The 12,086-nt window shown below is 38.7% G+C and overlaps 1 long non-coding RNA gene across 2 annotated transcripts in view; it reads left to right on the top strand.

Annotated features, from left to right (window-relative positions):
• LOC106940203 (uncharacterized) overlaps positions 1-11,780 on the top strand; it is an 18,179-nt gene extending 6,399 nt beyond the window's left edge. Inside the window, exons 2-5 of one of the 2 annotated variants that reach the window (XR_001423034.1) lie at positions 2,897-2,902; positions 6,776-6,779; positions 9,287-9,378; positions 11,703-11,780. This is a non-coding gene — a long non-coding RNA (uncharacterized LOC106940203). Of the gene's footprint in view, positions 1-2,896; positions 2,903-6,775; positions 6,780-9,286; positions 10,288-11,702 lie in introns of those variants that run through there. The other variant, XR_001423033.1, reaches the window with a different exon arrangement.
• Positions 11,781-12,086: the final 306 nt, after the last annotated feature.

The following is a 12,086-nucleotide window of genomic DNA, read 5'->3' as shown; positions in this document are numbered from 1 at the left end:
ACACACACACACACACACACACACACACACACACACACACACACACACACACACACACACACACACATTCCTAAGGAAAAAAAACCCAATCAACCGAACATACAACGGTGAAGGAAGATAGAGTAGCCAGAGAGAATTCACTCACTCACAGAGATAACGTTCTTATTCCAAATGTAGACCCTATATCGTCTAGGGGTGCATTCACACTCGCCATGTTTGACCCTCTTTAATCGAACTCTGGTCAGTTTGTCTTGAAAGTCCGTTTTGTTTGGGGCGGTGTGAATGCGTAATCAAACTCTGGTCCTCCTAAAAAGCTGAGTCTCTTTTCGGTTTACATGAACTCTGGTGCAGTTCAAATGCATATGTGAACACAAAGCCACTCCAAAAGCAGGAAGCTTACTATAGATGGGTGAATTCTACCAACGCCATGTTGTGACTCTAGCTTTAGCGTGAGAAATGGGTTATGGTTAAAAAGAAATTCTATAAACAATAAAATCTGATGCTAAAAATGTAAAAAATGAAACAAAAATGTAAACAAAAATTCTTGTTTTGTGGTTCTTGGTGTACCTTACATAGCTACAGATGCCCCTATGTGGTAAAACTATGTACATTCATTTACAACACCGTTTCAAATATGAATTTTTTTTATTTTTTATTTTTTTTTACTTTTGATGAATGTGTGCATGGTTTTTATCATATTTGTATACACACAAGTAACAGGGATGCTCATGTTTTAGCTTTAAAGCATTTGGTTTTCTGTCTAGAGGTGGCCAACACAAATTACAACATGTGTTTAAACCACCGCGCATCGCTGGGCAAATTGCCGCAGAGATTGAAAGTCTCATGGCCTGTGAAAGTGAACTCAATCGTAAAACCACAAGGATGTGAGACAGATGTGAAACAGGCTTGGCGACAATAAAAACCATTTGCAGATAGAAAGAAAACGCCACCTTCCATTTCTCCCTACTCTGTGGGAGGGGAAGGCAGCGAAGAACACCTGCTTCCTCACGACGCTCGATCTGCATCGGGGCTGAGGGGGCTTTTTATTTGGAAGACTCACGCTTGGTTTCCCTGGTGCTCTGTGGTTACATTCATGAATTTTTTTGTGAATATCACAGGTATGTTGTATTCATGAAACCAGTCATCAGTGGAGCAGCAACAAAGGGAGGGATAAGATGCTCGTGTAGGCTTCCATGAAATGCAGCGCCGTAGGAAAGCTGAGGACCTTCTAATCTCGTTATCTTTAGTCCGATGCAAGAGCTGTACGTGTTACCTTGTACTGTTGATCTGAATCTATTAAAGCTGAACTGTGTAACATTTATGAAAAACATGTTTTGTACATATATGTTGAAGGTGTTACTATGTGTTGATATTATAACATGGGACAAATAATCTGTGACATTTTTGTGGTCCTATAGCCATCTGTAGAAATATACCGGGTAATCTGAAGCAACCAATCAGAGCCGGTGTTCTGTCAGATCAGCATACATTGTCAGATAGTCATACGCTTAGCTCAGACATGTATATGTTGTCATTACCATATGATTTTATTTAATCAGCAACATAGGATCATGACGTAGATCATCATACACTTTGTTATTAACAGTTGTATGGCATCCTGACTTAGCGGTTAAGTAGTAGTTTTACACGGGCATGTGTTGTAGTTGACTGCAGCTGCAGCCAGACCTGCTTTAAATACACTTTGAAACCATGACAACGCATGTATATCTATACAGTTATCATATTATGTCATATTATAAACAATTTAATGACTTATTTTCGTCATAACTTGTTGCGTATACTGACAACTCCACTGACGGTCGGACTTCTTAATGCACATGCGCGGGCATGCTACTCGCTGCATGTATGCTATGCTGACAGTGTATGACTATCTGATAGAACACCTGGAGGAGGGTCAAATCCCCTCATGTGCTTTACACCCAGCCCCTTTCTCTCCGCTGGCTACGCTACTTCCTCACACCAGAGTCAAGCTAGCTAGCATGGCCACAGATGACAGCCGATAAACAGTTTTCCTGGAACGGTAACTGGCTTATCCGCCATAACACATTGAACAGCACGTACACAAGCATGACTGACAGCTCTAAGACCCTCCTCCTGGCTCTGATTGGTTGTTTCTGATCGGTTGGCACTGCTTTTCTGCAGATGGTAGTAGGACAACAGGGAGAAGGAAGAGGAGCTTGATTTTTTTTCACAGATTATGTGTTATACTGTGACAACATAGTGACAGTTGAGACATATTTGTCAAAAAACATGTTTATAAAAGTTACAAACTGCAGCTTTAATCTACAATCTACCTTTTGGTCTCTTCCTTTGGTTGTGAACAAAGCACTTTTTTTTTTTAACAGAATGCTCTTTTTATGTATTTGTAGGCACGTTTGTTTAACGGGATGTGACGTGATGCTTCATGAGATTCCTAAAATGTTTTCTGTTGATTTGATTGTTTTAAAATTCTTGGGGGGCGAGGAATCTCCATGGTCATATTTGTCTACCTTGCATCATTAAGTACAGGCCAGAACTTCTGAGTTAAAACAAATGATCTTTCAGAATATTTTTTTTCCATTAATACAGAGAAAAGCAACAAAGACAAAAACAAAGCTGTATTAATGATACATATCATCCTGTGGTGCGTCACCTGACAAAGAGCAACAAAAACAAAACCAAATGTTGGGAAAAAAATCTGAAAAGAAACTCTAGAAAGTTCCATCTTGTAGAAACAAAATCCAGAACACGTCCTGTACGCACTCATAGATCTACTCTCGTGCTCTAGAAAGACCGGATCAGGTTGTATCATATTTCTTCACTGAATCTTGTGGACTGTGTCGCAGTTTTTCCTTTTGTAAACACACCATTACGTCTCCCACCCACAAGACAAAAGATGGAGGTCAAGCATTCTTCCAGTTCAAGTGTCACTTTGCAGACATGCAGAAGCAATTATATTATACTGAAAAGAAGCACGTCTGTTTGATAGAACACCAAAACAACAACAACAAAAAATGCTACAAATGGGTCACGATCCAAATCTTTTTTACAGACATGAGAAAAAGCCTTAAAGATAGGAACCCAGTAATCACGCTGCAAGACCAGAACATGTGACTAGTGGTGGCTGCTGACTGACTGCACCCGGTATAATATGTCTTCCTTTGGTTAAAGGAGCATGGTGAAACATTTTAAATGAAATACGGCATATATTAATAGAGTATGAATGAATACGGCCTATGCTAAGCTATTAAACCTCGTCCATAATCTGTGCTCCCACATCCCAGGCTGACTGAGCTGCAGACATGCAAGGTGTAAGCTGAAACATCAACAACCTTCTAAAATCAAAGTTTTGATTTTCTGAATAATCTTTTCCTTAAACAGTAATGTCTTCCAGATATCACTGAACATGAGCACATGAGTATTTTTTAATGCTTTCTGAACTGTCAAACTTTACTCGGCTCACAGACGCTACTGATCTGCAAAATGCAAACGTTTCGGTTGAAATAAAAATGCTTATTGCAGCTTCTGTGTAATTTTGTGTTCTGAATGTGAACATATTAAATGTTTTCATACTGTTTTTCTGCCTAAAACCTGCTGGTTAGTCCGTTTTACTCGCAAATATCTCAGATCAGATCCGCAGCCTGGATTGCTCCACACATTTCACATTTTTTTGCTTTTTTCCCTTCCCCTTCCTCCATACTCTGTGTGGAATTAGTTTTCCATATCTCCAGGTATAAATCCACACAACCCACACTTAAGAATGGAAGTGTAAAACATCGCTCCGGAGCAAGCCGGACTAGATTACATCGAGCTTCTGCCGACTCTCTTTTTCATACACAAGGCTCAGATGTGATGTCACGCGCCTTGTTTGCCTTGTTTCTTTATGTTTTGTTCACATCGTGACGCGACGTTCCCTCGGTATCGGATATTTTCTGCCAGGGAACAAAGCTTTCTTAGAGTACATCAGATTAGGGTTCTGTTTGCTTTTTCAGTTTTGTGCAAAAAAAAGATATTTTTCTTGTGTTGGCAAGAAAAAGATCCATGTCAGTATCTTAATTATGCAAGAATAAACTCTAGTCCTTGTGGGGTAAATGATTAAAAGAATGAAATCCTATCTGCAAAGTAGATTACTAAAAGAGAAAAGCAATCTGAGAGTGATGCAATGCCTATTCGCGGCAGTATAATAGACTTTGATAGAGCCGGTTTAGATGGTGAAGTTCGGGGTAATTAAAATGAAACAGACCACAACTGCTGGGAGACCGACAGGCCCGTTTCTATATTCTTCCAGAAAATTGTGTTTTTGATCTCCAGGCTCAGGCTGATCTTTTTTCTGTCATGTGTGAAGCTCCGCGTACAGTAGATGCCTCTGCATTCATGTGATCCCGTTAAACCGACGGTTCAGTTCGCTTTTATCCGGAGGATCTCGTCTTCTCTCTGCGCGTTTCATCTTCAAAACAAATGTTTGAGGGTATTTTGGATGGCGTTTGAAAAAAAAAAAAAAAAAAAGAAAAAAGAGCTCAAATGAATCCCTTTTTGTTGAAGGTTTGCATTTCATCATGCATAATTAGTTATAAAATGGGCACATCAATGAGGAAAGCTGTAAAAACAGAATGTCAGTGTGTCATGTTTTTATTTTCCAGCAGAGAGTCAATCAACCAAGCAGCCAAAAGCCAGGGTGACTCTGGAGGAGCTGCAGAAATCCACAACTCAGTGTAAAGTTACGCAGTAAAAAAAAAAAAGAAAAGCAATATATTGCTTTATTTAGACGGTCATAGAGAAAAAAAATTGTAGGAAGAAAAAGAACTGGTCATGAAAATAAATAAGTCAATAAATAAACGTTACTTGAGCTATTCAGTGGAGTTTATATTAAACCCCGCTTTTATTTTGACATTCCACTTCCGCTTATCAGCAAGCTTATTTGCATATTTTGCATATATTTGCTAGATGTTTAGCCTGGGCCTAAATATTTAGCTTGCAATCAAAACATTTAGTTAGCAAGCTAAATATTTAAATCTGAGCTAAACATTTAGCTTGAAAACTAAATGCTTTGGAATTAAGTATTTAGTTTGGAAAATAGATATTTAGTTAACAAGTTACATATTTAATTTGGAGCTAAATATTTAGTTTGTACTCTGCAAAACGTTTAGCTCAGACTTAAACATTTTGTTTGCACACTAAATATTTAGCTAGCTAAATATTTAAATTCCAAGCTAAATATTGAGTTTAGTTTAGCTGTGCTTATTACAGATTAAAATGAAAGCAGAAACAAAGTTAATAAATGAGAAATAATGTGTTGTAAAAAAAAAAAACTTTTTTTTTTTTACATTATTTCATTTGTCTGAGAAAATCTTACATTAATAAAAAAAACAAAACAAAAAAAAACAAATCATTAATCTGTGTCACTGCCGGTCAGATTTTCTCTACCATTGTCAAGGGCTGAAAAATAAATCCTTCATTTAGAATAAAGCATACATTTATGTACTTTGTGAAGATCTACCTGCATAAAACACAATAAAGTTTGTCATTAAAACATTACAAAATGCAAACGAATTCCAGGGATTTACATTTTTGATAGTTGAAAATTGAGCTGTAGCAACTTAAACTGGACAGATGTTCATAGACCCATGTAACCCAAGAGACTATAGGTTCATGCTGTTCGTTGGATCCTGCTATTCTGGTTTGAATCTGAAAAAGGGTGCAAATGCAAAAATAAGCAAAAAATAATAATAAGCAAGGGTAGAAGAGGCGAGGGAACAACAAAAATCCACAAAGATACAAAACCTGCAAAAAAAAGATGAGCCAAAATGCAGCCTAACACTGCAAACTTTTCTGAACTGGGAGGAAAAATTTTTTTTACCTCGACTCCACCTAAAATAGTCGAAGCACTGGGACTCGTGGGATTTATTCATGCCTAAAAAAAAGAGAGGGAGAGAGAGAGAGAGAGAGAGAGAGGGAGAGAGAGAGAGACCGATTCTCCAGGAAATATTTCCAGAAGGAGCAAAAGAAAAACTATTCCAGCAGCATATTTAAAAAAATAAAAATCAAGTGAGCAGTGGATGCGACGGGAGTCTGAAAGGATATGAACAGAAACAGGTAAACACCAGGAAATATAAACTATGACAAACAAGAGCGTAGCGTCGACGGTACACATTGAAACAGACATATATCTATTATAACCCCTGATGTCTGGTTGGTCAGGGGGAAATTTATCAGAGCAAAAATAAAAATATGGATGATCCTTCAGGAAGCCTCTTGATGAGAAACTAAAAGCTTGCGTACCAGAAAAGTGTCTGCAGCAGCGAGACGGAGGGGCGACCAGACAAACACCCGCAGGGCGCTCGGACTTTGAGGAAGGCTTAGAATGAGGTTTGCACTCGAGAACCCTCAGAGTGCCTCTCTGTGACATGAAGCACAGCAATAACTCAAGACATACACACATGTAGAAAAAAATAAATTGCAACCCCGAGTACATCTTCAATCCCAAGGCAACAATTTTCCGTCCAGTGATAAACGATTTCTTGCAAAAATGCAGAGGTGGCGCAGGTGTGCGAGAACGATCCTCAACCTGTTGAACTTTTGGTCACGACCTCTCATGCTGCGACCGTGAAACCTTACGTCTTTTAAAGATTTTTGTGACAAGTTAAAGAGAAAGCAGTGCATAAATGAGTGGAAGGAAGATAATATGCAGCTGCTTTTTAAAAAAATTGAAATCTGAAAAGTTTTATCTAGTTCACCACATTGAATCCTAACATCTCTCCTTCGTTCTCTACTATAGGAAAGTCAGAGTACGGGACATTATTTAGTCGTAAGATAATAAATCTCTTCTTTTTTTGGTATCTTTTCTTAAGTTTCTTTTTTTTGTCACTCTGCTTTTCTCCACATCGTCAGAAGTGCATTTCTGCACTCGCCGCCTTGTCCTTCCACTGTCTTTCCTTCCTTTGTGTTGTTCCACTTTTATTTTCCGACTTGCTCTTTTCCAGCATCAGTTGCTCGGCAACATCAAGTGGTATTTGCTGCAAACGAGGAAGAGAAAAAAAAAAGAAAAGAAAAAGTGGTAAGAAAGAAACAGTACTTTGAGTGTGCAGGGCCTTTTGTCGTGTTGTGGAGCTGGTGGGTTTTGAAAAGCTTGAACCAACTACTCCGCTTCTGTTCCTCTTGCTGTGTGGCTCGTCTGCTTTGTGCTCCTAATAACCTAAAATGAGGGGGTCCATCGGAGCTTATTGTTTAACTGGCAGCGCCTGCTTTCCGTTCAGTTCTGTAGGAACTGTGCGAAAAAGCGCAGCGGTGGCTCTGTGCTTGTGCTAACTTCAGTCGCAGCTACGTGTTGGAAGTCTCCACGCCGTTGTCGACGGCAACTAGTCAAAGGCTGGTGAAAACTGGATAGGTTTTAAGAGAAGTTTTAAGAAAACACATTCACTGAATTGGAAGGATACGAGGGCTTATTTCAAAGTGTGGACATACATTCGCGCTTTGAGATAATTAGCCTGCAGAGAGCTCCAAGTGTTGGATCTGTTTCTGCAATTTTCTAAACTGCAAATGATGTTGGAAAAGTTGAAAAATAAAAAAATTGGCTTTCACTTTCATGGCAAAAAGATTTATCAAAGGGGCAGCATCATCTAAAATTGACTTTTTTGAGCTTTACATCATGTCACAGTGTTATCAAGGACATGATTCTTTTCAGGATGTTTGAAAAATCCTTTAAATCTCCCACGGCAACCGTTTCGATTAGCAAAACACTCGGTGCGACCCAGCACCGCCTTCAAGGACAAAGCTCCTCCTCAGAGCTGCAGTTTCCAAGCTTCCGCCTCACAGATCACCCCTCCCCCACAACTTTCCCACCTCCGCTCCTTCAGACTAGCCAGCCGCAATTAGCAAACACCTGGTGGAACTGAGCATCAGCTGAACTCGTTATAGGACCTACTTCTCAGTGTAATGCTGGCAAAAACTTTGTTAAAGGGTTAATAGAGGAGCCATGTTGTGATGACTTTAGGAAGGTGGAGTTTCAGAAATAGCAGAAGTTTCTTAAAGTGACAGAGGCCCAATTTCAAGCCGTTAAATTAAGAAGTCAAAGAGAAAGAGTCAAACAGCAAATGTTAATTCTTGTCCTTTTTCGCTGCATACATTAATGGCAACAAAGCAAGTAGATTAGACTTTGACCGAGCCACTGCAGCTTCTTGGTTCCTTTCTTTTTTCTCTCTCCACTGCAGAGATGCTGCTGTGTTTGCCGTCGTGTTTCGGTTGATGTACAAATCTCAGACAAATCTCAAGATGTCAAGAAGACGCTTCAGATTTGAATCCAGTGTCATTTGCTAACCCTCTATCATGTTGCTGTACAGTTTAGAATGAGCTATTTGTTTCCAGTCAGGCTCTTAAAATTATGAATAATTCCTTGGCATCATGATCAGATACAGGACGGCTTTATGAGTTTTCAATGCTTCAGTGATCTTTGATTTTCTTTTTATTAATGTTCAGAAATTGTAGCTCAGGTCATCACGAGCTCTTTTAATAACAGCTGCAAAATAGCCGACATCTTTATCTGGAATAGCATGCTCCATAAAATACTATGACAGATTTGAAAACATTCTCTATCGCTGAGATCGAGAACTGTCTGGAAACGTAACAAGATTACGCTCACTTTTAATATCTTAGCTTCTTAAACACACTTGTGTTGTTTGTGTGTGTGTGCGCCGTTATGGTGATTGTATTAGCTACACGTGATATAGATCTTTTGTTTGCTGCTGTGTTATGTGGCACATTATTAGTATCTAAGAAAACCTCAGCCAGGGAGTTGTGTATCAGCAAATTGCTACATACACTTTGAGCAACACATCAGAAACACTGTCTTATCACTAGAAAGAGGGAAATAAATAAAATTTCACCAAATATCTTCTGTGGATTAAGTTCAAACATGTCCTCTTTAGTCTCATCTGTCCCAATTTCACTACCATTTCGAAATGCTGCCTTCGTCCTTAAAGGGAATTACGACTAGTTATAAAAATAGACCTTATTTGGGAAATATTTATCTCAGATGTAAAAACAATACAGTAATAATACAGTAGGTTATTTAGTTTTTTTTTATAAATTTTAATAAAATATTTTCACAGGAATGTCGCCATGTTTTTCATACTGCAATGCATTCTGGGTAAATGACGTGTAACGGTCCAACTGCCTGACTCCTCCGGCCTAAACAGTGATGAGTACCGTTATATAATCCTTTTTAATTTGAACCGGAGTGCAATGAAAACGATCGGAAGATAGAAATCAGAAGAGGTGATGAAGAGAACAGAGTTGGCTGTAGGAGCTGGTGTTTTGCTGCTGCCTTCAGCTTCATAATGAAACGATGAATGACACTTACCTGTGGTCGGACTGTGTGATCCGGTAAGTACTTCTGTAGCTCTGTGTCCAGTTCGGTAACAGCGTATGAACTTCGTTCAAGGTCATAATGGTTTTACAGTACCGGTGATCTAGGTCCATTAGCATTTCCAGTAGTAATAGCCCATTAGCGCTGCTTGTCTTTGACGTTTCTCCCAGTGTCTGTAGCGCTGTGTCTGGTTCGGCATCAGCTGTGCTGCTTAGAGTTCGGTGCGGTGGTAACAGCCACACTGAACTTAATTACCACCGACACCGGACCGCCATGGACCTGGTCGATTGGTGACGTCAATACCGCAGGCGGTATAGGTCCTGTTAGCATCTCAAAGAGCATCCAGCTCTGCCTGTCTCAGCGGCAGCACGGCATTTATTTTTAGCTCGTTAAGGTAGCCATCACCTTAACGCTACCTTAACGTTGGCTGTTAGAGCCTTCGTTGGCTCTGCTGGTATAAATGGCTCAAAGTGTTGTGGAGAAATGTCCAGGGTCCAGATTAGGTACTTCGTTGTGTTCCGCTCCGGCTCTCGCACTGCGCTCTCCTTTCTTTCATGTCGGAAATTATCCAGATTTTTTTTCTCAATTCTTATTTTTTATCACGGCCGATAGTGACACAGTGTGCCATTATCTAAAATGACACCAGTCAAACGCAATATCATAAACAGCTACTGGGGTAAAGGTAGCTTTCCTGTGTTTACTCTGTAGACTCCGGTACAGAATGGACCATTATGCGTTATCAACCCAGCGGTGAAAAAATGGTGACCTCCACGGGTGAAAAATATAACAAAAGACTACATTTTTGAAGTAATTTTGAGTTTTGGCATATCAAAAAGCTGCGACAGAACCTGAGCAGGAAACCTAGACCAGGTGACTAATGGACACAGAAGGAAATAAACAGGAAGCAAAATGGTCTTCTAAACGCTAGCCACCCACACCAACATGAGAAGTTCACAAGGAGAAGGTGGACACAAAATAATACTAATAATAATAATAATAATAAAGTCTTGTTTATCCAAAATACATTTTTCCAGAAGTCTGATGGTTCATTCAGAGGACTTTTCCTGGTCTCCTTTATATAAAATAAATAATTTTTGGTCTGTTTTCAAACACTACAGTCACAAATGTTTTACTTTTAATAGATTTGTGAACCATCTTTCTTTCTCACTGGCAGTTTAATGAGCCTCATCATTAAGGTTGTTGAGGATGTTCTTCCTCACTTAGCATTGTGCTAACACACCCTCAATGACATCATAATGACATAACTACTGCATTTATAGAGATGGTCGCAGTTGCTGATATTAATTATTTTCATGAATTAGAAACTTGAATGACTTGTAACATCATTGATGTCAATTTTCCTCATTAGTGCGTTGCATTTTTAAAAATATTTCTTTTAAATTCACCTTTATTTGTCCGGGTAAATGTCACTGAGACAGGAAGTACTATTTTCTAGAGCGACCTGGTTTAAATATGAATGAACTCACCATATTCAACTATAGTAGCACTGACACATAATATTGCTGCAATGCTACATTTAAATCATTGGCTATTTTACAAGATCTCTCACCGAGGATATTAAGCTCAAAACATAAATCTATTATTTATTACGATCCCTTCCCTCTTTGTTATGGTAAGACTTTCTGAAAAGAAGCCTGGGAACTTTTAACAACAGCAACAGAAGGATCCCAGCATGCACAGCTAATTAGATTGTACAGTGCACCAATTAGCTTCAGCCTAAATAATTGCTTCTCGAGAGCTGAATAGCCTCTTGAGTATGAGTCCTCTTTAGATTGAGCCAAATATGGATTTCTTTATTAGCCTGCACAATAAAATGTGTCTTTTCTTATTAGTTCTGTGTGATATTAAGGAAGGTAAAGACCAGATGAGAAGTGTAAACCCGCTGCATTTACAGGGCTACGCTAACCAGACGAAGGATTAGCTCAATTAACTCGGAACACGCTTGAAGAGGAAATATGTTTTGGCTCACCAACTTTAAATAACTTTAATGAACTTCTGTAGATGACACCAGATTCACAAGAAACATAAACCGGCAGCTCAAATCAATCCAACCAGCAGTTGAGGGAAGATATTTAGAGATATAATGTTTTTTTTTTTCTTTCTCACATTAAATCTTGTTTCAGGTCAGTAAGGGTGGTCAAAAATATTTCTGTTTGCTTAACAGAAGAACGACAAGCAAAGTCTTGCTTGATTTTCTTCAAATTCAGACATTTTATTTATTTATGCTACAATTACTGTACCTTTAAAAAACTGAGCGACACCACGACGATAAATTAATGTCTTTATACTTCTGGTTGGTTTACAAAATTTTAATCAACAGGTATATCTGTGGCTGTGGGTGGATTCAAAGGCAACATCTCCCAAAGCAGGAAGTGGACTCCAGAGCAGGGCATTCTGGGTAAATACAATCAAACATTTCTTCAAACTTCTGTATTAGAAGAAAATGTTTCTAATTATTCTAACAGTAAACAAGTGGGAAAATAATTGTGCTAATCTTAAGTGGTCCAAAATGTAAGAAATGTAATGTCTGACTACAAAAATAAACCCTGCTTATGTCCCTTTTTAAACATGTGTAGACGTCTGTTTTCAGCTGGAAAATTGCTAACATATTCATGTGTCTACATAAACATCAGGCTATATTTAATTGTCAATTTTCAATATTATTTTAACATTATTGTTCTTTAAAATAGCAAATACTGGCATA

Source organism: Poecilia latipinna, unplaced genomic scaffold (genome assembly GCF_001443285.1).
Source record: "Poecilia latipinna isolate Pla-1442-1.1 unplaced genomic scaffold, P_latipinna-1.0 Scaffold3123, whole genome shotgun sequence".
Taxonomy (NCBI): Eukaryota; Metazoa; Chordata; class Actinopteri; order Cyprinodontiformes; family Poeciliidae; genus Poecilia; species Poecilia latipinna.
This window is presented reverse-complemented; position numbering and strand designations above follow the sequence as displayed.